Source organism: Calonectris borealis, chromosome 3, assembly GCF_964195595.1.
Source record: "Calonectris borealis chromosome 3, bCalBor7.hap1.2, whole genome shotgun sequence".
Taxonomy (NCBI): Eukaryota; Metazoa; Chordata; class Aves; order Procellariiformes; family Procellariidae; genus Calonectris; species Calonectris borealis.
The window spans coordinates 87,066,662-87,087,428 of record NC_134314.1 but is presented as its reverse complement, the minus strand read 5'-3'; the positions used below and the strand labels follow the sequence as shown (position 1 = coordinate 87,087,428).

Here is a 20,767-nt window from a genome sequence, read left to right as displayed (position 1 = left end):
CTTCAGTCTTAAACTGATTAATCCACAAGTCAGCCAGTTAACTTCAAAACACCTGACAAGGGTCAAGTCTTCTATGCACTAAGCTGGCACGTTTAGTACAGATACAAAATATGCCTTTCCTGTTCCCAACCAATTCTGGCGCCACACACATACTGTGTTTTTTCAGTGTCAAAAAGCCAGTTCAACAGCACAGAGAGAGTGATTTCCATCTACCTAACCCGGACAAAAAAAAAAAAAAAAAATCATTAAGAGGGGCACACTTTTAGGAACACAATCCTGACTCCCCACTTGTATTAGGAACATTTCTTGAGGCATAGGAAATGTTCGTGCAAATTAGTGAAGAAATATTCTCAGCTAATACAAAGAATTAGTTTAAAAACAGTACTTTTCAGTCTTCCTCTTACATATTTTTTGCAGGCACACTGACTGTTCCAACTTTCCATTTCAATCTTGAAAGAAATTTAGAATGTCGCATTAGAATATATGTGACGGTAACGAATAATTTTTATCGCACTATACCCGTCTTTTTCCTATTTTGCACTTCATTAATTTGTACCCTTTCTTGTAATGGGCTCTGTGTGTGTGTGTCCACTTGTACAACAAGTAGACTACTTCCCTAGGCAAGATTAATCTAGAAATTGCAGCATTGATCAGTGATAGAAACCCAGGTTACTTTACATCCTATAAATCCATGTCCTTAACTGTCACAGAGAAATTCTGTGTATACATCTAAAGACTACAGACAATATAATTCAAGCTCATGTGTTTCCGATTGCTCTAAAGCAGTTAGAGATACCACTCTGAGTCTGGGACTCATCATGTTTCCCCTTTCCAGGCCTGAGACATAGTTTTAGTTACAGTATAAGAAAATTATAAACGAAGAAGTGTTGATCTTGATTAAACTAAGCAGGCTACACTGTATCTCTAAGCAGGGCACGAAGCTAACTTTTAGGACTGAAACTAAAAATTATTTGGAAATTCTTTAATTTTCAGAAATAATATTAAATTTTTTTTTTTTTTTCCATTTTTCCCTTACCAGAAAGCAAGAGAATCTGGAAGATAATGGCAATGTAACAGTTAAGAGTTCAGGAAGCAACATGGTTTTTGTTTTGTTTTGGGGGAGGGGGACGCATGTGAAAATCTGCTACTAATTATTTGGGATATTTTGAAACTCCTCCCCTCCTCCTCACCCCCCCACCCCGAGTGTAATAATTGTTGCAACAGAGACTTAAAGATGCCCTCTCAACAAGGTACTGTAGTATATATTGTATTTAATAATCCCTGTTGCCCAATAGGACTATCTACATGTTTAAAAAATTACCACATTTGCCTCGTAGAACTGGAGACTAAAATTAACATGCAAATAGAAACTGGAGCTAGATTGGTTTGAGAGCTCTACTTTAAGAAAACAGATATGTTAAAGCCTATATACAAACAGCTTTATTAAAACCAGGATATATTACGAAACTCAGTTTGTATTATCCCTAAATTTCAGCATTCCTACACTTACGCAATGTTTTCATATATGAACACACTCACAACCATTCAACTATTTATTTTGAATTGTGGCTGTCTTCTCCCTGCTCCACCCCCCCACTCCCCCCCCTTCCTTCCAGAGACTGTCTACTCCTGCACTAAGAAATATGACATAAGTTCCTGCTCTGACTTTTGCTCAATGTTAAGATCACCCACAGATTACTGAGGGAGCAATAGAACACTTTTGTTTGAATGCTTGCAGGAGATAAGCAAACGCCTGGCAAACACAATGGTGCCAGGTCTGTGTACTTTCAACAAAACAGGTATGCAGAAGAGTGTACATACTTCAGGGAGCTGCTTAAAACAAACCAGTCTGAGACAAGGACTTGGAGAAATTAGATCCTAGTATATATGTTTCAAATCCCCCCCCCCCCCCAAGACAAATATATTTCTATATATTTCGTCTAAAGATGTATATGTTCATAAATAGCACTCTAGCATCCCACTAGGATTTTTCAATGTTCACCATAAGTTTGCTCCCCCCACTCCAAGGAATCAGGAGATGAGCTTCTGTTCCTTGGCAGTACTGCAGCATTGTCATGCAGAACATGATACTTGGCAAAATAAATCACGACTGTTGCATATTTAATTCCATTATCTAGACAACAGATAATTCCATTATCTATTGAACTGATAAAAACAATGATGCTTCCTTACGCAGCCAAACTTACTAGCTAAACATGCCCCCTCCCTACAATCAGCATGACTACACAGATACCTAACTGAAGGATTCCATATGTGGTGGCAAAATAACAATGAAAAATATAGACAAACATTAATTTCCTCGTATGAAAATATTCTGAGCTATGCTACAATTCCAGTATACTTTGATGCAAACATCTGGAGAAGGGTTTATAATAGTCTTGCAGTCACTGGATATTTTCACCCATGTCACTATTTTAGAAAGTGATTTTTTTGTTTCAATGTTGACATTGCCATTTCCTGGTCTTGACTACTATAAAACGATCTTTAATAGCCACCACATCATCCAGCCTTTCTGATACATTCATAAGGCAGCAGTGAAGAATATCTGTTGGCTTTTACTCTAATGGAAACAACTTTCTTTTAATGACATCAGACTCGGGCATTTAGTTCTTACCTTCAAGATTTCATAGTTCTGCTATTTTCTTGCATTCCTATTGCCACTGCTGCCAATAAAACCAGCAAGCCAGCGCCAGTTTCAAGCCCTAATACTGTAAAATTGTTCAATGTACATATATATGATTGTGTGTGTATACACACATATATAGATATGATTAAATCAAATTTTAAGCAAGTATGTTCAGATACACACACACAAATATGCAGATAAAAATAAAAGGAACCACAAACTAATGACTTTTTTTTTTTCTTTTTTAAGCAAGCGCTGGTCAACAGATAGTTACAGAAAATCCACCCAGTAAAAAGAGGGGTTGAAGAGCAATTGCAAAGGTTTGCTTGACACTATAAAGGACAGAGGAGGAGAAAGAGATTTCAAAGGATGTGTAGCCAAAATAAAGGTTTCAGGAATCTCTTGTAGGTCTTAAACTTTCCTGATATTCTCATTGTTTTTGTCACAATCTACGTGGAAATTTAAACTGGTATCTTTGGGACAGAAATTATATCTTTCTTACGCAACTGCAGAATATAGAAGCTTTAGCAGAATGGAAGAGATTCCATTCCATTCTGTATTTCTACAATATAAATTGAATCAAAAAATAAATTACTCAAACTCACAATAAGAAAGCCAACTTAGGTACTAGTTTCAAACTGAAAGGACAGTAAAATATATGCAGAGAAACAAAGACTTACTATTCTTAGTAATATCAATTAATTTGCAAGTCTGGCTAGGCACCTTAGAAGATACTTCACCTGACAGGAGGATAATATTGCTGCTAAAAAAAGTGAGATTAGTGTAAAGCGCACAACTATATTCAGAGTCATACTTGAACTCTGATAACAGATGGTCCTTCTCCTATATACATAGAAGCCAATTTAGAACACAGACACAATAGAAAAAACAAACACAAAAAAAATAAACCCAACACAATAAATAATCACTACCCACGTGTCTTCAGGGGAACACGGTACGTAACCAAGCCACCAACGAGATCAAAGTTTTTGCCAGCAAATATAATCCTGAAGAAAAAATGCATGAGAATACACCAGCAGGAAGTTGGTGAACTACCAGCTACCACTAAAACAAAATTGATGGGTTATATACACAGCAAACCTACACTTGCCTGAGGCTATGAATCTAAATCCACCAATAGTACTGCTTACATAAATCGTTAGAGAACCAGCTTCCTACAGCTACCCAGTGCTTGCAAATTCTATTCTGTTTATAAGTCCAAAACTCTGGAATTTCCTTTTAAAATGAAAAGGCGAAATTTCAAAATTTGCCACTGAGTAGAATTTCAGGAAGAAGAAAAAGAAATATCAACCTGATCCTTTGGATCCAACTTCTATGTCATAAGACTCTCATTAGCACAATCTCACTTATGGATGACTTTCAGAAGACTAATATTCAGTCCAAATCTTGGTCTTATGTCTTCCCTTTTCTCAGGACAGGTTTCAAATCACGCTCCATTTCTTTGGCCTTTCCAAGCACGCTTCCTAAGCTTTTCTGCCTCCGGACTCCATCTAAAAGTTACTGTCCTCTTCCTGAGACCTCCTAGATGCACTTCTGTCTCCCCAAAAAATGACTGAGCAATTTCCAAATCCTACTTGACTGCTAATGGATTACAGTCTAACTCCTCAGAAAGAAGTAACTAAAGCAAAGCCACCTCAAATTTGCAAAAGGAATTCTGAACCAATCCTGCTATACTCAAATCCATGCTTCAGGAAGACAAACAAGCAAACCACCCACCCAAGTTCTTCATGCTGATTTCTACCACAATTGACTTCTCCATGACTCTCCAAAAACCAAGCAGTATCACTCCAAGAGGCCACTCCTTTTTTCCTCCTGCGCATCTTTGCCTCTTTGCTTTCACATCTGCTCTCTTTCTCCAGAAGAGCACAAAGAGCTTTTGCAAGACTTCAGATCTCCTCTGTCAAATGGCAGCGACAGTCACTTCAGCAAATTACAAAGGCAGACTGATTCTCCTTCACTGAATGAAGGACCTCCTACTTCTACAGCAGATAATCACAGTACTCTTATCGCGCAGTTCTGTGTGGGGCACAGATTTGGGGGTTTCACAGCTGTTCTGCCCATCGTGCGACTCTAACATGCAAGATTACAGGATACTGAGAGTTCACAGCTTCCGTGGCATTTTTCCTTACTTCCGTCCCCAGATAATTCTGCTCTATGTTAACAATTAAACCATCTATACCCCAGGAATATTAGTCCAAGCTGAAGAGTGAAAGAAACAGAAAAGGCATCAACCAGTCTTACAACAAAAATGGACTTTGTTGTTATTAAGAACCTGTATCTATATTATATAGAAACCATAAGCTGTACATAGAGTCTTAAAAATACTACATAATTTTGAGGCAGGACTGTAGCAATAAAAGTCATTCAACCTTCTAAAATGTTTTCAAGTAATTGTACTTGAAAATTTGATGAGACATTCATTTTCAAATATCTAAAAAGGATATTTGGAAGGAAAAAAAAGGCACGTGAGCTGTCAAATGTATCACATTGTATGATCTTCCTTGAACAATTATTTCTGAGTTAATTAAAAAAAATACCTTCTCCAAGAATAACAGATTGGTAGTTAACTTCTATTGGTCAAAACGCAACATCTTTAGAAAACTAACATACTGGCAAAACCTTACACAATGGAAAATTCTGATACATGAAACAAGTCAGACAGTATGTAGCCTGGTCAACTTATGAAATTTTTCTGACAACAAATTAGAAAAAAAGAACAAATAAACTTGTTTGTTTGTTCACTGAATACAGAATGGAAGCCTTCACTGACAGATTTCTTAGGAAGAAAATGCAAGAACACCACACATGCAAATACAAGCAAACCAGAAAAAAAAGTCTGAATAGACAATTTCATCAGGTTCCTTGGAATGACTGACAGTTGAACTGCTCAATTCAGAAGTAGAAGAAAAAGCATCTGCCTCAACGTTCCCATCAACAAAAGAGCCAAGAGAGCCTACAAAGAAGATCAAAGTGCAGTGGCTTCCTTTGCTGCTATAAAGATTATGGTATGATGCAAAATCAAGCTACTTGCAAAGTAAACCCAGATTTAAATCCAACTTAATATTCATATTTAAAAATCAACTAAACTGCAAAATTTGCAGTCTTTTATTGGTTACATAGTAAACCCACAACTTCAAAAATTGCTATCCTTCCCCCAGCCCCCCAGCCACCCCTCGCCCTCCCCCCCCCCCCCCCAATGTGAGCTTATTGGCACCATTCATCTAACAGGCCTACTGCACAAGGTCATGTTTTTGTCTGTGATACTTCCAACAACTTGACAACTAATGGTATTCTCTTGGGATTCTTCTTTATCTCAAATAATAGAAACGTGAATCTCCTAATGCAGAAAGTTAAATCCCAAATGGACCTCTCTGAAACAAGTATTATGTTTACATAAATATGGATAATACAGTGGTAAAACCAAACATTCCTATGCTAATTGGAGCTGCAGCAAAACACACATGGATCACGACTGTATAATTTTTAAAGAAATAACTGAAATAAAAGAATTTTTAAACAGGAGTATCTGGACTTGCACAACTTGCAAAAAAAAAAAAAAAAAAAAAACCAACAAAAAAAACACAAAAAAACCCCTGTTGATAATGGGTGGGTAGGGGATGGCTGCACTGGGTAGAGTTAGCATAAATGAAAACAATTTTGTATTATTACCTACCTGCTTGCCCTCAGTACCTTTGTGATATGTTTATCTATTAGCAAATACTCTAACCTTTTCAGGATGAAAACTTTAAATGCACAAAGAACAATGGAGATTGGATCTTCAACACAAGTACATACGGCATGGATCAGAGGCAAGAAACAGCACTTAGAACTGCTTGCACACAGTTTTAGTGTGGCAGTAATTCACCTTGATCTAAAGCTTGTGTAAGAAACCAGAACAGTATACAAAATTTCCAAGCAGAAGCCATGGATTAAGCTTAGCTGTTGCTTCAAATTGTTTTTAAAGGACTTAAAATTTTTAAATACCTTCAAGAACATGCACTCACATTTCTGCGAAGTTACAAAATAAGAATCAATTAAGCAAGAAGATGCATTTGCATAACTTGAATTAACAGAAGTAGGAGACTTCATCAAAAAGAGTGAATCTTTAGTATCACTTTTTGTACTGATTCTTCTCTTATAAACACAATTCAATATTTTAGACATTTGTCCTTAGCATTCCTATTTCCTAATGTTGTATCCCTAATATATAGCGATAAAATTGTATCGATAGAGCTTTTTTACATACATATAAGTATATATGCACACATACAACAAAATATATAACTAGATTTTATAGCTATACATAGTTAGTATGAACAGTTACATTACAAACCTTTCAAACAATTGCCTACTATGTTAAGGACAGCAGTTACTGATTATGTGAAGTCTAACTTCATACACCTATACAGTTTGTTTATAAAAAGTGTGCAAGTTCAGTTCTTAGAGAACAAATATATTTTGTTTGACTCAGTATGTCGCCTTCTTGTCTAGGCAGGAAAAAAAATGGAGACCGATGCTGTAATCCTTTCAGAATAAAATGTTTAAATACAAACATGATTGCCATTGTAGACTGTTTAATTTAGAGAGATTGTATTTCAGTTCTGGTTTTGAGAGGTTTGCTGATTTGACTATAGAGAGTACTTCAATGCTTATCTTAATTGTTTAGATAAGCTTTGTTTGAATTTGGCAGGTGAAAAAAACATGGGTGTGGAATATAGGAAGGTTGAGAAAAGACTGGTATTTTACCAGATTATGCTTATTTTAAACTATAGTGCATAGAGGAGCAAACAGTCTCAATGAACCTGCCAGAGGCGGGTCTTTGGGGAGTGAATTTGAAGCGCAAGATTGACTGGCAGGATTCAAGATTTTCAACAAACTGGAAAGGATTACCATGATAACTACCAAAATGCTGCTTAAGACTTAGCACACCACACAAATGCAAATGATATAAGACACATTTAAATAAGTTTAAAAAAAAAATTGTGCTTTAAGCTTATAGTAGGAGTTTGTTGTTCTCTAGGCAAACTTCCTGCCCCTTAAATGTATTTTTAAAAGTGTTTGAAGGGCAAGATTTTAATATAAAATTAATCATTGGCATATGGATGTATTTTACATGTAAGAAAATAAAATGACTGCTATAAAAAAACCAATGCTATTGGCTTTTACTTCAATATCAGCTTGTACTAAGCTTTTTCACTTTTTGGTTAAGGTAGTATAGCATGTCACAGGCATTCCGTTTAGAGGTTCTCAAAAGGAAACTTGTCATACATATCAACCATATCAATTTTGGTGGGGAGACTACTGGAACAGGATATCTGAGGAATATATTTTTGGGATGTTTACGTAACAGTATGTATTTACAGTGCATGTTATAAAAACAAACTGCACAAACACATCAGCTGCAAGGCACATATGCCATAAATCTGACATTTTGTATCAAGCTGTCTGCAGAGAGATACGATTTATAGCTTTGTATTCATGAGTCAAGTGAAATAAAATTTGGGTTTTCTGTGTGTTAGTGTTTGACTTTTTTTAGATCTGCATAGGCTCTAGCGCTTTTCAGTCTCTACTTCAATGATACTATGTCCATGAGTTCCACAGGCTAATTGTGGTACCAGTGATGGCGTAACCATGACGAAGGATGCATGCAAGTCAAACTTTGCAGAACAAGGTAGCATCTGTTACTAAGTGCAGTTGGAAGAAGTTAGCAAGACTTGTTTGGAATACAAACAAGCCTTCAGCCTTCAAATTAATTGAGACTTTTAATTATGTGTGGATTTTTTCAGAACTCAAATTTGCTGGCTTTTTGTTTAATTCCACCTTATCTATTTTCAATAGAGTAGCTCAAAGCAAACAAAGCCATGTCTTAACTCTGAGAAGTCCAGTCCATAAGCAAAGAGACAAGCATTTTCTTTCATGCTTTAAGGAGCTCATTCTAAATGATAAATATAAACAAAATGCAGGAGGAGGAGGAAGAGATTTATTTGGAATCATCTAGTAGTTCACTGGCAAAGATGAAACCTAAGTTTAAAGTAGATCAAAATCAAGAATAAATTTAGGTTAAAATTATTGCAACTATTGGAAAAATCATTTATTGCTTATTCTAACACCATAATCACTATAAGGACACTAACTTTTTCATATGGGATCTCTGAACTATTTGCGTTACTCTGTAACCCCGAGCAGCTCTGAACACAGACCCAAGTGTTTCCATGTTCCTTATACACATTCCACTCTTCAATCATTCTTCTAATCCACCATTGAACCTCTTGATTTTTTTGAGTTATTTATATATTTGTATTATATTTGTTTGAGATGAAGTGACCACGATTCATCCCTCATAATAATGGCAAGGATATACCAGTTTTGTACAGTCATATAGCACTCCGCATATTTATTTGATAAAGTTAGCAGGGTAGATGCAAACGTACATTTTTTCCAAAAAAATATATTCTCTACATTAAGCAGCTAACTTAGGATCTTAGCTTTTGTGCTCTCAATTTACCCGCAGTTAGTATACAGTTAATGGAGCTCCAGGTGTATCCAGTTGGCAATTTAGAATATTTACATTAAATTACTTAAGCGTCAACAGTAAATGAGTTAACAACTGTCTAACTCATAGATCTGAAAACTTAATGGCTCATGAAACACTACCAGAAAGGAGAGTATCTTAGCCTTCCATAGGAATCTGCTCTCAGCTTACTGCAACTAAATATATCTTTACCAACACCAAAAAGAAAGATACTAAAAATAGATATTAATCCTCAGTGAGGTCCATGTGGCAATGCTAATGGGAGAGCTGCTCTTTCCTGAGCAGACTCAAACTCACCCAAAGAACTGTCTTGATTACACTCTTAGTAATCATGATCAATGACTAATGTAAGACTCCTTGTCTCTCAAGGAGTGACTAGAATTCAAAACAATCTTTGGACTAGAGCTATAGCTGGTGGAATATCAAAAAGACCTCCAAAGGAAATAGCAGAATAACCTCAAGAACTTACCTTTCTGTTGAATTGCTTGGTCTATTTAGCTTATACAGAAGTAAGTTAAGAGGCAACCTGATTACAGTTCTTAAACATACCTGCATGAGAAGATATCTGAAAGTAGATGGCTCTGTAATTTCTCAGACCAAAAGCAGAAAAGAATGAAGGATGTCTGTAAGTTAATCTGACAAATTCACTACAGAAATAATATTTTAAGTGTTAAAAGTGAGGGTAAGTAACCATTTGAACAATGTTTCATGGGATACGTTGACTTCTCTATCACCTAAAGTATTTGTATGAAATCCTAGACTCACCAAAGTCAATGGCAAAACCATCAGTGACTTCAAACAAAGCAAAAGGTTGAAGGGTCAGAATTTCAGCTGGAACTCAAGATCATTTATACTGCTAAAATGTTCGTATTTATACAGACTAATGGCTTGAGGCAGAAATTAGCAGGCAATATTACATGACTTGCTTTATTTGACAGCCAGATTAAATTCTTAGAATGCTCTTTCCAAAAATCTAAGAGTTGAGCTGCATGTTTGCCCTTTGCTAGGTCCCTCTGAAGTTCTCTACTAGTCTTCTCTAACATTAACAAGCCTAAATCATTTTACACAGACTACTAGGAATGTTGCTACCTTTTGATGATTTACAACAGAAAGTACTGGAAGTTCTTTTAGCCACGAAGACGATCATTCAGAAACAAGCTTTCCTTGCTTATGGTTCAAGTTAGCCAGTTGTGTATGATGATATCAGTATCCATAGTAGTAGAGCTAGTTAGAAAACACTACATGGAAACTTACAGGGATTCAAGCAAAGCAAGTCCCCATTTATCTATAATTGCTGTACAGTCAACTCTTGCAATCACAAGTCAAAATACAAATTTTCTTGCTCAAGAATTACAAAACATTTGAGAGGTTTCCTTTCAAAAGCAAATTTCCCTTTCCCTCTGTCAGATGGTAGTATCTCACTGAAATAAAATTACGTACTCTCAATTTATTCTACAAATCAAATTAACATTTTATTTTTGGCACAGCAGAGAGCAGTTTATATGTAGCCTGGTATTCTACATGTCTGCCCAGCCTGATGTCTGGATAAACACCAGGGATTTCATTGTAGTAACGCACGTTAAGCCTTTCACCAAATATTCTGAAGTTACAGTATTAAAGAGCTACAGATGCTAAGAAAATGATGTAATGATCTTGTGATATTTAGTCCATGTTCTAAGTGTGGTGGGATTATGAAAATAATGCAAAAAGATTTTTGGCTAGGTAGATGACAGATGACACAGCTTTACTAATTCAAATCACAATACTGTGATAACTAAGGGCAGAAGGATGCATGTTTATGGTTTAAGTTCCATCTTTTTTCACGCTCCAAAGTGTGTCTCAAAAGCTGGTATTAATAACTCAAGGAAGTACAGGCTAGGACTGCAACAAAATCAAAAGCCTGGATATGTGGAAAACCAAAATATATACATTCTAAGAAAAGAAAAATCAAATGTTATCTGGAATCACCTATGTGTATTTATTTCTGTATTATGACTGGATTTGACCTACTGAGGACTTTAAGATTACAAGAGACGTTCTATATTGCTTCAGTTCAATGCCATTGAGCTGTATTTTGTATCCAGGTAGTAGCTAAAGCAATCACAGCTTCACTAAAACCAGAAAACACATTACACTGAAATAGAATCTAACACGTATTGCTCGGGGAGGTTTGCTGTGGAACGGCAGAAGAACAGAAATAACCTTGATCTTCCATTGTCTAGGGAACATGACAGAACAAGAGAAAGAAAAGAACAAAGTAGGAGAAATCCAGGTACCTCATAAAGCGACAGGTACAGGAACACTGACACAATGGCTCCAGCATGAGAAACAACGTGCTCTCACACTAAATGTTTCACAATTTTTGCAGTCAAAAAGATTTTCTAACATCTAACCATAACTTCCTCTGCACTGTTTCTTACCCTACCTGCCATGGATGATGGATGGGTACAGCAAACAAATCACTCTCCCATCTTTGCACCATCCTTTCTCTTCCTTACATTCAAAACTATTTTTTAGAAGAGGACATTCACCGGGTGAGAAGTATGCCGAGAAGCAGCGCCTCAGTCAAGGCTGGAAAGAGGGGCGAAGCCACGAGGTCGAGCACCAGGGCTCCGCTCTGCCGCCAGCCGGGCCGGCGTCTCCCAGGGAGGGGGCGCGGAGCTCCCCGCCGGCAGCGCCCGGCGGCGGCAGCGCGGGCCGCTGTTGCCACCTGCTGCTGGAAGCGGGGACCCGGGGGCGGCGGGAGGCTCGGCCGGGGGGGCGCCGGGCCGGCCGCGGGGAGGCGGCCGCCAGCCGCGTGGGGCGGGGCGGCGCGGCGCGGCGCGGCGCGCCCGGCGGCGGCGAGGGCGGGCGCGGAGGCGCGTCTGGCGGGAGCGGCGTGCGGCAGAGGCTGCGCGGCCCCGCACCTGGCGGGGGGGGAAGGAAAGCGGTGCGGCGGGGAGGAGGGAAGCCCGGATATAAATCAAGGGAGGTGAGTCAGAAAAATGACCCGAATAAGCAGAGCTCAATAGGTAAAGTCCAGGCTGTGCATATGATGTGTTTCCATAGAGCGTCCTGGCCTCTGACATTTGCAACGGGCAAATTCATATTTACTGATGGATTTAATGGCTGTTCTAAATGTATCAGGAGGAGGATAATCAGTGTGACACTAATAATACAAGGTTGTATACGGTGCCATAATTGGTTACTGCAGAAGAGTGGCAACGAATACCAAAGGAAGCATGCGCAGGTTAAGATAAAGCAGTCAGTTGTAAGAGATCTACCACATTCCTACTGAGGGAGTTCATGCCTAAATAGAAAAAACACAGTTAGTACCCTATTACAGATCACTCAACAAGCATGTTAATAATGACTTCTAAATGGTAAAAGCTGTAAGATAATATGCAACATAGAAAACATAATAGCAGAAGGTTTACTCTGTTAAGTATATTTTCGAGACATCATGCAGAGTCTAAATTTTAGGATATTAGAATTATTACTCAAAGCAACTGGGCAGAAATACCAAAAGAGGAGAAGCAACACTTGATTTACTTCTGAATAGCGTACAAAACAGTTGGAGACACCATAACAGTCTTAAATGAAATTTCTTTATAGGACAGGGGAAAAAGATTTTTAAAAATAACACCATAAAATTAGACTTTACAAGGAGGTATTACATTAAAATGAGAAGCCAGTTAAAAGGGTAAAAAAGCTTGGAGGTCAGAAGGAAGCTTACAGACACTACATTAGAGGTTCAGAGAAAAAAAAAAATCATCAGCTGAAAAATTCAAAAGCACCCTTTTTTCCCCCTAGTGTTTTCACATTGCCAGTATTCCTACTTCTCAAAACCACATATATGATTAAACGTGAGAGCACAGGGGACACCCATAAATAAAAAATACTCTTCAAAAAGTGGAAATCAGCCAAAGAAAATAGAAAAGCAAAAAGTCTCGTAAGGTCAGTGTAAATTGGACAAGAACAAAAAGGTCTAAACCCAACTTGCTAAATGCATAAAGCTAGTAATAAAACTGCTTTCAAACACATCAGATGTATGAAGCCTGACAGGAAACAGTTGGGCATGCAGATAATCTGGCTGTAAAAAGAGCACAAAAGAAAGAGAATCAGAAAAGATTAAACAAAGTATTTGTGTTAGGATTCACAACCACAGAAAAGGTCAAAGAGGTTCTCAGACAAGATCTATACTTCTCGAGCAGTACGTTTTGGGCACTGTCTCAAATTGAACAAGTTTCTGAACATACAAATGCAAATTTAACAGGACTCCAGAGATGATGCTGGAAACTACAAACCAGTCGGTCTGACTTCTGTGCCTGGAAAATATCTGTATTATACGGAAGAACGGCTTTTTAAAAGAATATACAGGTAAACCAATGTAATGAGAAAGAGAGGCAGCATGTCATTTTGTAGTAGACACTCATGAGCAACAGATTAAGTAGTACTGCTTTAATGGAGTCAACAAAGGCACAGGTAAGAGTGATGAGACTGATACTGGATTTGCAAAAGATCTCGCAATCCTTACCTAAGGTTTCAGAAAAAATTATGCTGTTGTGGGATAAGAGGAAAGGTCTACTCTGATTAAACACAAAAACTGCTCAAAAAATAGAAAATCAATTACAAAAATGAATGATCAGTTTTCAAAGTATGGAGCTGTGGCTGTGGAGCTTTACTAGGATCTTTTCAGGTTCCTGAGCTGTTTAATGAATGTGAGGTGGTAACGTTGGCAGATAATAAAAGCTAACCACTTTAAAGCTGACCACAGACATGTGCAAAAGGATCTCTCAAATATTCAGTGTCAATACATGAAAGTAGATTGAAAAAAAGAACCCAAACTGTAAAAACACTGTGATGGAGTATAAAATTAGCAACTACTGCCCCAAAAAAGACACTCAGGTTTTTTTGATAGTTCTCTGAAAACACAAGCTCAATAATCAGCAACAGTTAAAGAGCAAGCAGAATGTCAGTAACAATACAGAAAAAATAGAGCCTGAAATAGAAGATGATGCGATACCATGGCATAGGCATATGGTGCACATAAATCTTGAAAATAGCATACAGAGCTAGTCACCTCACTTGCAAAGAGAAGAAAGAAAACTGTGGGTCGTAGACTGGTGACAAGGAAAATCAAAAGAATAGACAACATGTATGAAAGTCATTCCAAACAAACTTTTCAATTTGGAGGAAGACGACTACTGCAAAAAGATCAAATAGAGATCTATAAAAATTACATAACAAGCATAGTGCCACTCTTTTTTTTTTCTTTTTTTTTTCCTTTTTTTTTTTTTTTCTTTTTTTTTCCCTGGGTATCCATAGAGGAGATCAGGTACTAAGCTAGCTAGATCTCCATTTGACCACATATAGCATATAGTTTTAATTGCTTCCTTAAAAGAGGAATGATAAGAAAAATACAGTAATAATAGGTAAGCTGAATGTAACAAAACAAAAAAAAAAAAAAAAAGGATTCACCTTGCAAGTGGCATTAATTTTTTTGTACAAATTTTTTGTGTGTACAAATGTATTCAAATCTAACAAACACATGAACAAATCACAAACAGATTGTTGTGGCAAACATCCTTTTCTTCTAAACATTTTGAATTAATGAAAAAATGTGTGACTGCGTTATTAGAAGGTCTTAGTCAATTAATACGCCTTTCTTAATTTTCATAATGCTAAAATCTCTGTGTAGTTCAGCAATGTATAAAAGTATGTCCACTGGAAAATATTTCTGCTATGGAAAGGAGACCAGGTGCTCTTTTTCTCCCTCCGTCCCCTCTCCCCCCCAGTTTTTGCATGATACTAATGCTAATATAGCATACATTTTGTTGCTTTTATGCTTAGAATTTTGTAATCATCCCTCTTATGAGTGACTACATGGTACGTGTGTAGAGATATATATGAGAATGATATGAGAAATGAGAAATAACAGTACTGCTTTTTTTCTTTTGGGAGAACAGAACTTTCCTGAAACTTTTCTCTCAAAGTTTCAAAGTTAATCAGACTTCCAAGAAAAAAAATAAACTGTTTCAACTGAAACAACAGACAAACAATGCAGTTACAGTTTCTTACAAAACTTCGCTATTAAATTACATTCATATGGTCTTAACAACAACAAAAATCTTTAATTATCCAAACTATCCAATGTGGCAGTAATTAGTCTCTGCTGATTCAAATATTGTGAAAAAACTCAGTATGATTTTCCTCATTTAAAAAAACTAACTTCTTTAAAATGTATTTTGCATTATAGAAAACTGGTTTAATTCTATAAATCTATTTTTTATTTGTAAATTCCAAAAGGATGTATCACATAAAACATTCAGTTCCTTTCTCAGTGATACAAATATTTCTGTCCTTCATTATCCTGACGTGTTGCATGCATACTTAAAGAAAATGATAACCGAGGTTGTATTTTTTCCTTAACAACTGCTGCTATTGATTTATTGGCCTCTGGTCACTGTGAACTAAGCTTCAGAAAATCTCAGAGGATAGAAAGAGGACTTGAGGCATGATTTCAATACTCAGGACTGTCTTTCAGGGCCTTCACCCACAGCTCAGGGGTTTATGCCACATCCATTAGAAACCCCACCTGTCTCCAAGGACCTTCGTTGTCCTTCCTCACTAGCTGCCTCTGGCAGGAGTGGCCAGACAAGGGCTCCAGAATCGCTTTTGGCTGCTCAGTACACAACACTGTGGGCATACTAACAGCATCAAAGCAATAGAAACATTTGCAGCAATACATATGCATGGCACTCTAATTTAACTCTAGTCTGTCTTTTATAAAAGTCATTTTGTGTATTCCATTGTTTTCCTTACCAATAATTTCACAATAGGAGCTTGTAAAGTAATTATAAGCAAATAAAATGTGTAAGCTTGCAATCTAACAGCAGGCATAATGTAATTAATATGGTAGCATAAAGCTGAGAAGAAATAGAGGAATAAGACTGAGGATTATGGTGTGAAGTTTCAAGGAAGTGCTAGTTCATGGGACAGAAAAATGCTGAAGCAACCAATCTTTCCTTGGTGGTGTCTCAGAAGAACCTAAACACATGTTGAAAAGGCTATCAGAATGGAAGCTTAAGCCATAATCTTTTAAGTTTTTAGGTGTCTGAATGCACAATATTTGATTAAGAAAAAAATGTTTAAATAATTTCAATTCTCAATTAATAAGCCAGAACGAACAGGTAAATTTTCAAACTTTGTAATTAGTCTGCACTGACTGCAATCACTTTATGGATCATTCCTTTAATAAAGAAATACAGAGTTGCCACCTGACAGAAAAAATGTTCTTACATCCAGGATTTTTTTCATAACTTAAATGGATGGAAATAACGATTTTGGGCAGCTGGTTTACCTTCCAGTATAACAATATCCGAAGAACTTGATCCAATCACGTATTGTTTTGTCCTTATAACTTTTTTAAACCGTAAAATGTCTTTTGGGAACATTCTTGACAAATATTTCAGTATTATGAGTTTCAAATGATTATGCTTATACACATACATTGTCATTAGGACAAATAATGCTCAGATCACCTCTGGGCCTTCCATAAGATAAACTAACCATGAGTCTTATTTTCCAGATGTTGAGTCATTCTTTCCTGATTGCTTTCCATTTAGAATATCTCTTGGACCTATGACCACTGAGACTATGTGACACTTCAATGCGTGAAGAATTCCTGCACAGAACATTTAAATAATGCAGCGTAAGAGACATTTTATCCTTCTCCTCCAGTGAAATCATTCAGTTAACCTTTGACAAAGTCTCCCTTAGCTCATCATTTCTAAGTATCAGTGTGAGCAGCCAAGTAAGAAAACAAAACCAATATTTTCTCACGTTCCTTTGTCACTAATAGCCAAATACTAAAGAATAAACATTTATTTTGCCCACTAACATTTGAAGTACGTTCACTTCCTGCACATCTGTCTTGAATTCAGGGCAGAAGATATGTCTGTTGTTCAAAGTTGTACTTCTGTTAGCAGAGCAAGCTCTGTCGCAAATACAACTTTCAGTAAAATAATCTCAAACCCAGATTAAAAGGTTGGGCTTTACCAGCTGTTAGGTGAATCTGCCTGCCCTTTCCGTAACTATTTTTCCTATTACGTTCTGTTATATAACCTCCTTTCCTAGTATCGCTGACCAACAATGAGTTGAGGGCTGTAATAAAAAGAGCCTTGGTCTTCCATATGTTTGGTTGGTTTTTTTTCAATTGTCAGAGTGGGACAGGTAGCTCCATCAACACAGGTAGATTACCAGTGTCTCAGAGAGGGGGGGAGGAAATGACTTATTAAATGAGGATATGAGAAAGGTTGTCCAAATTTCAGAGGCAGAAATCTCCAAACTACTTCCAACAGAGCCAGGGCAACCACAAGGTGTTATGCAAAACCTTACAGAAATATAGTTAGAGTATCGCAGCCATGCCAGAGGTAACACAGTGCTTGAAGTGATAAACCCTGCTAAGAGAAACTTACTGAATTGGAAAAGATTACAGACAACTTCAAAAGACAGAGAATTGCATATGCTGCTTTTACCAGACTTCTGTTTTCAACATTTACAAGGCACGCTCAGATTGATTTTGATGAACAAAATTAATTTCAATTTTGGAAATAAATACTAGATATAAACCTGTCTGTGTAGTAAATGTAATATTTATCTGCATGAAATATAAAATTTGCTTTTCTTCTGGCTGACATCTTCAGTTTAACTTTTTCCTTCTATTTTTCCAACACAGAGAACAATTTTTTGCTATTTTTACTGCACTTGTTAGCAGCCATTAAAGCTTAAACGCAGAAGAAGATACATTGTATCTTTATAAGCAAGGGGATTGGGAAAGGCACTGACAACCATATTCTCTGCAAAATACTTACAATTTCAAACAGTTGTTACATGACATGTGATGACACACAACTTCATTAAACAGAGATCTCTTATTAAGGGACATGGTCCCAAAACGCAGACATAGGCTTAATATGCAATTATTATTAATGTATAGTGTGTTTATCATAGATTACTATATGCTGTTAATGGGAATCTTGTTAGATCTCTAATTTAAGCACACGTTGCATCTCTGAAATGTTACGAAAAAACCAAAAGACTAACGTTAAAACCAAAGTCTTTTCTCTAGGAACAAAATCTGAGCTATAAAGGAAAAATATGTAAGAAGCACTTGTCTGGCATTTCTCAAGCTTTGGCTGTATTATGCAGCCAAATACAGCTATATTTCCAGTGGGAACATAATACTGGATAAAGGATATTTGCGGTATAGCGAAAATAACAAAGCAAGGAAAATGCCCGGATAAAGTGTTTTGCATAGTTGATAGATGCTTGTAAAAAGTAGGCGTCAGTAAAACCTTGTGTGAAACCAGAGAAACCATGAGAAGTGGACTCATTTTTGTATTAATAACAAAGAAATGGCACTGCAACTAAAGAGACCAACATTTCGTACAGTTCTAGCCTACACTGCGTAAAATAGCTGGGAGTTCTGTTAGCAATTAGAATCTACTAAAAAAAAAACCCATAACAACAACAGAAATCAACCTACTCTACTTTAAAGCACTACTAGAAAGACGTACTAGGGTTCAGTACAAATGTGTTCTGATTATTACAACTACTCCTTCCACACTGTAAAAATATTCTAAAAGCAGCCAGGGTTTGGGAGTTTGTCTTTCTAAACTTATTTCAAAGTCAGAGGCAGACAAATGCAATTGTACAAGCAGACACTTAACAAGGATATCATCAAAGAACGCTATTTAGCATATATTACATATTCTTATATCTGCCATTAAATGCCATCTGATCACACATGCATGAAAAAGTAGCTAAGTGTTCAAGACTAGTTAACAAAATATCATAAACAATTCAAATTTTCAAGTTTCCAAAACAATCTTTCATCAAGGATTGTTTCTTGCAGATGACATTTCACCATGGTTTTGTATCTAAAAAAGCAAACAAGAATACACCAAAAAACCCCAACCAAACAGCAAAATTTTTACAAGACATTAAACACAACATTTGCCCAGGTTTCAAGTTATTTTAAGCTCTTCAGTTAAACACAATATTAATTAAAACTTGAAATCCTAAATTTATTAGGTGAATTAATACCCAGCACAATTGTTTTCCCTTCTGTTCCTGTAACGCTTTGAAATTTGTCTAAACCATTAGAAAAATAAAACACACAATAGCATGCAAACCAAGAAATGGACTGAATACCACATTGCATTGAAAGTTTCTCTCTCTTTCTGGGTGCTGTTCTATGGCCAGTAAAAAAAAAAGAAATAACAAAAAAATAAGTTACAATTCTTCTGCAATTTGCATGAACGCTGCATCCCACAGATATGCTTTATATGTAATGTAGGGAATATTTACAAGAAAACCTATAAAGTAAGTTGCCTAGTACCACAAATTGTCAGAATGGGGGGAGTGGGGGAAAGTTTCATTTGATTACCTTTCAAATTTATGAAAAAACATTGCTTGTGTTGTTCTGAGTGCGATATGGGTAAATGTGCATGTCACTGTACATTAAACATGGCAAAAACTCAAGACCACCACTAAAACCCTGGGCCAGGGGACTAAGAACACTGATCACATTTATTGCTGTAGTTATTGTCATACATCTTAAGTCTTAATGTATAAAGATGCAAATATATCAACTGCCTATTTTGCTAATGCAGTCACTCTTTAACATTATTTTAATGTTTGATAGTACCTTCTCGTTAGTATATTCAAATTGCAGCAGATAAACCAGTAAGCTATAAAACTCAAAAATATGTAAAACCTTACTTTTTAACAGGCAAGTAAAAATAGTGCACGCATAAAGGTGAAGCTAAATACTTGGGCTTGTGATCTTATAATTTCTCCATGGGCTTTATGTTTAGATCACTCAGAGAACTCTGCATGGAGTGACTGATGCCAGAAATACTTCTTGGCGAGATCTCTGCTCTATTTTCCTTCCCCCCACCATGCAAATTTCTTTCCTGCTTCTCACCATTTTTCTTCCATGCCTATTTTATGTTCTTAAAAAAAAAACATCTTTAACACCAGGATCTTCCAACCATTTCCACAAATTCCCCCATCAGACAAAAGTTCTCTCATGTTTGTTCAATCACTTCTGCACAGCAAGGGAACAAGAGCACTACTAAATTCCCCTTTGCAAAGACTTTTGGTTTTAGAAAACAGCTATTGTAAGAGGAATATACAAAATCTGCACACAGCTCTTAGATGATCATGTGTGCTTAATATTGTAATAGGATAAAGGTTAAACATAATATTGTTTGACCCCTTCAACTACTGACATTCATGCCATGTTATTGTTAGTGTTGCATGTTAAGCAAGCAAATTTTCAATGAACTTGTGTTGGCTTTACCACAGACACAGATGTTAGGCGGACTCCTTTGTTCATAAGGTTCTCATTATTAACTGAAACCAAGTTGAATATTTGACTGAAGGAAAGGACCATATCATTGTTTTCAGATTTTGCTCTATGACTTAACTGAACTACATCTGCCAGCTTTGGAAATACCAAGTACTTCTTGGCGCCAGTACTGGCGCCTTGCTCTATGACTACCATCTTAAGTGCTTCA

General features: G+C 36.7%; 1 protein-coding gene across 1 annotated transcript in view; it reads right to left on the bottom strand.

Moving 5' to 3' along the window:
* The window catches only part of FMN2 (formin 2), a 161,391-nt gene that overhangs the window by 72,974 nt on the left and 67,650 nt on the right, over window positions 1-20,767 (bottom strand). The gene's annotated exons all lie outside the window — the stretch shown is intronic.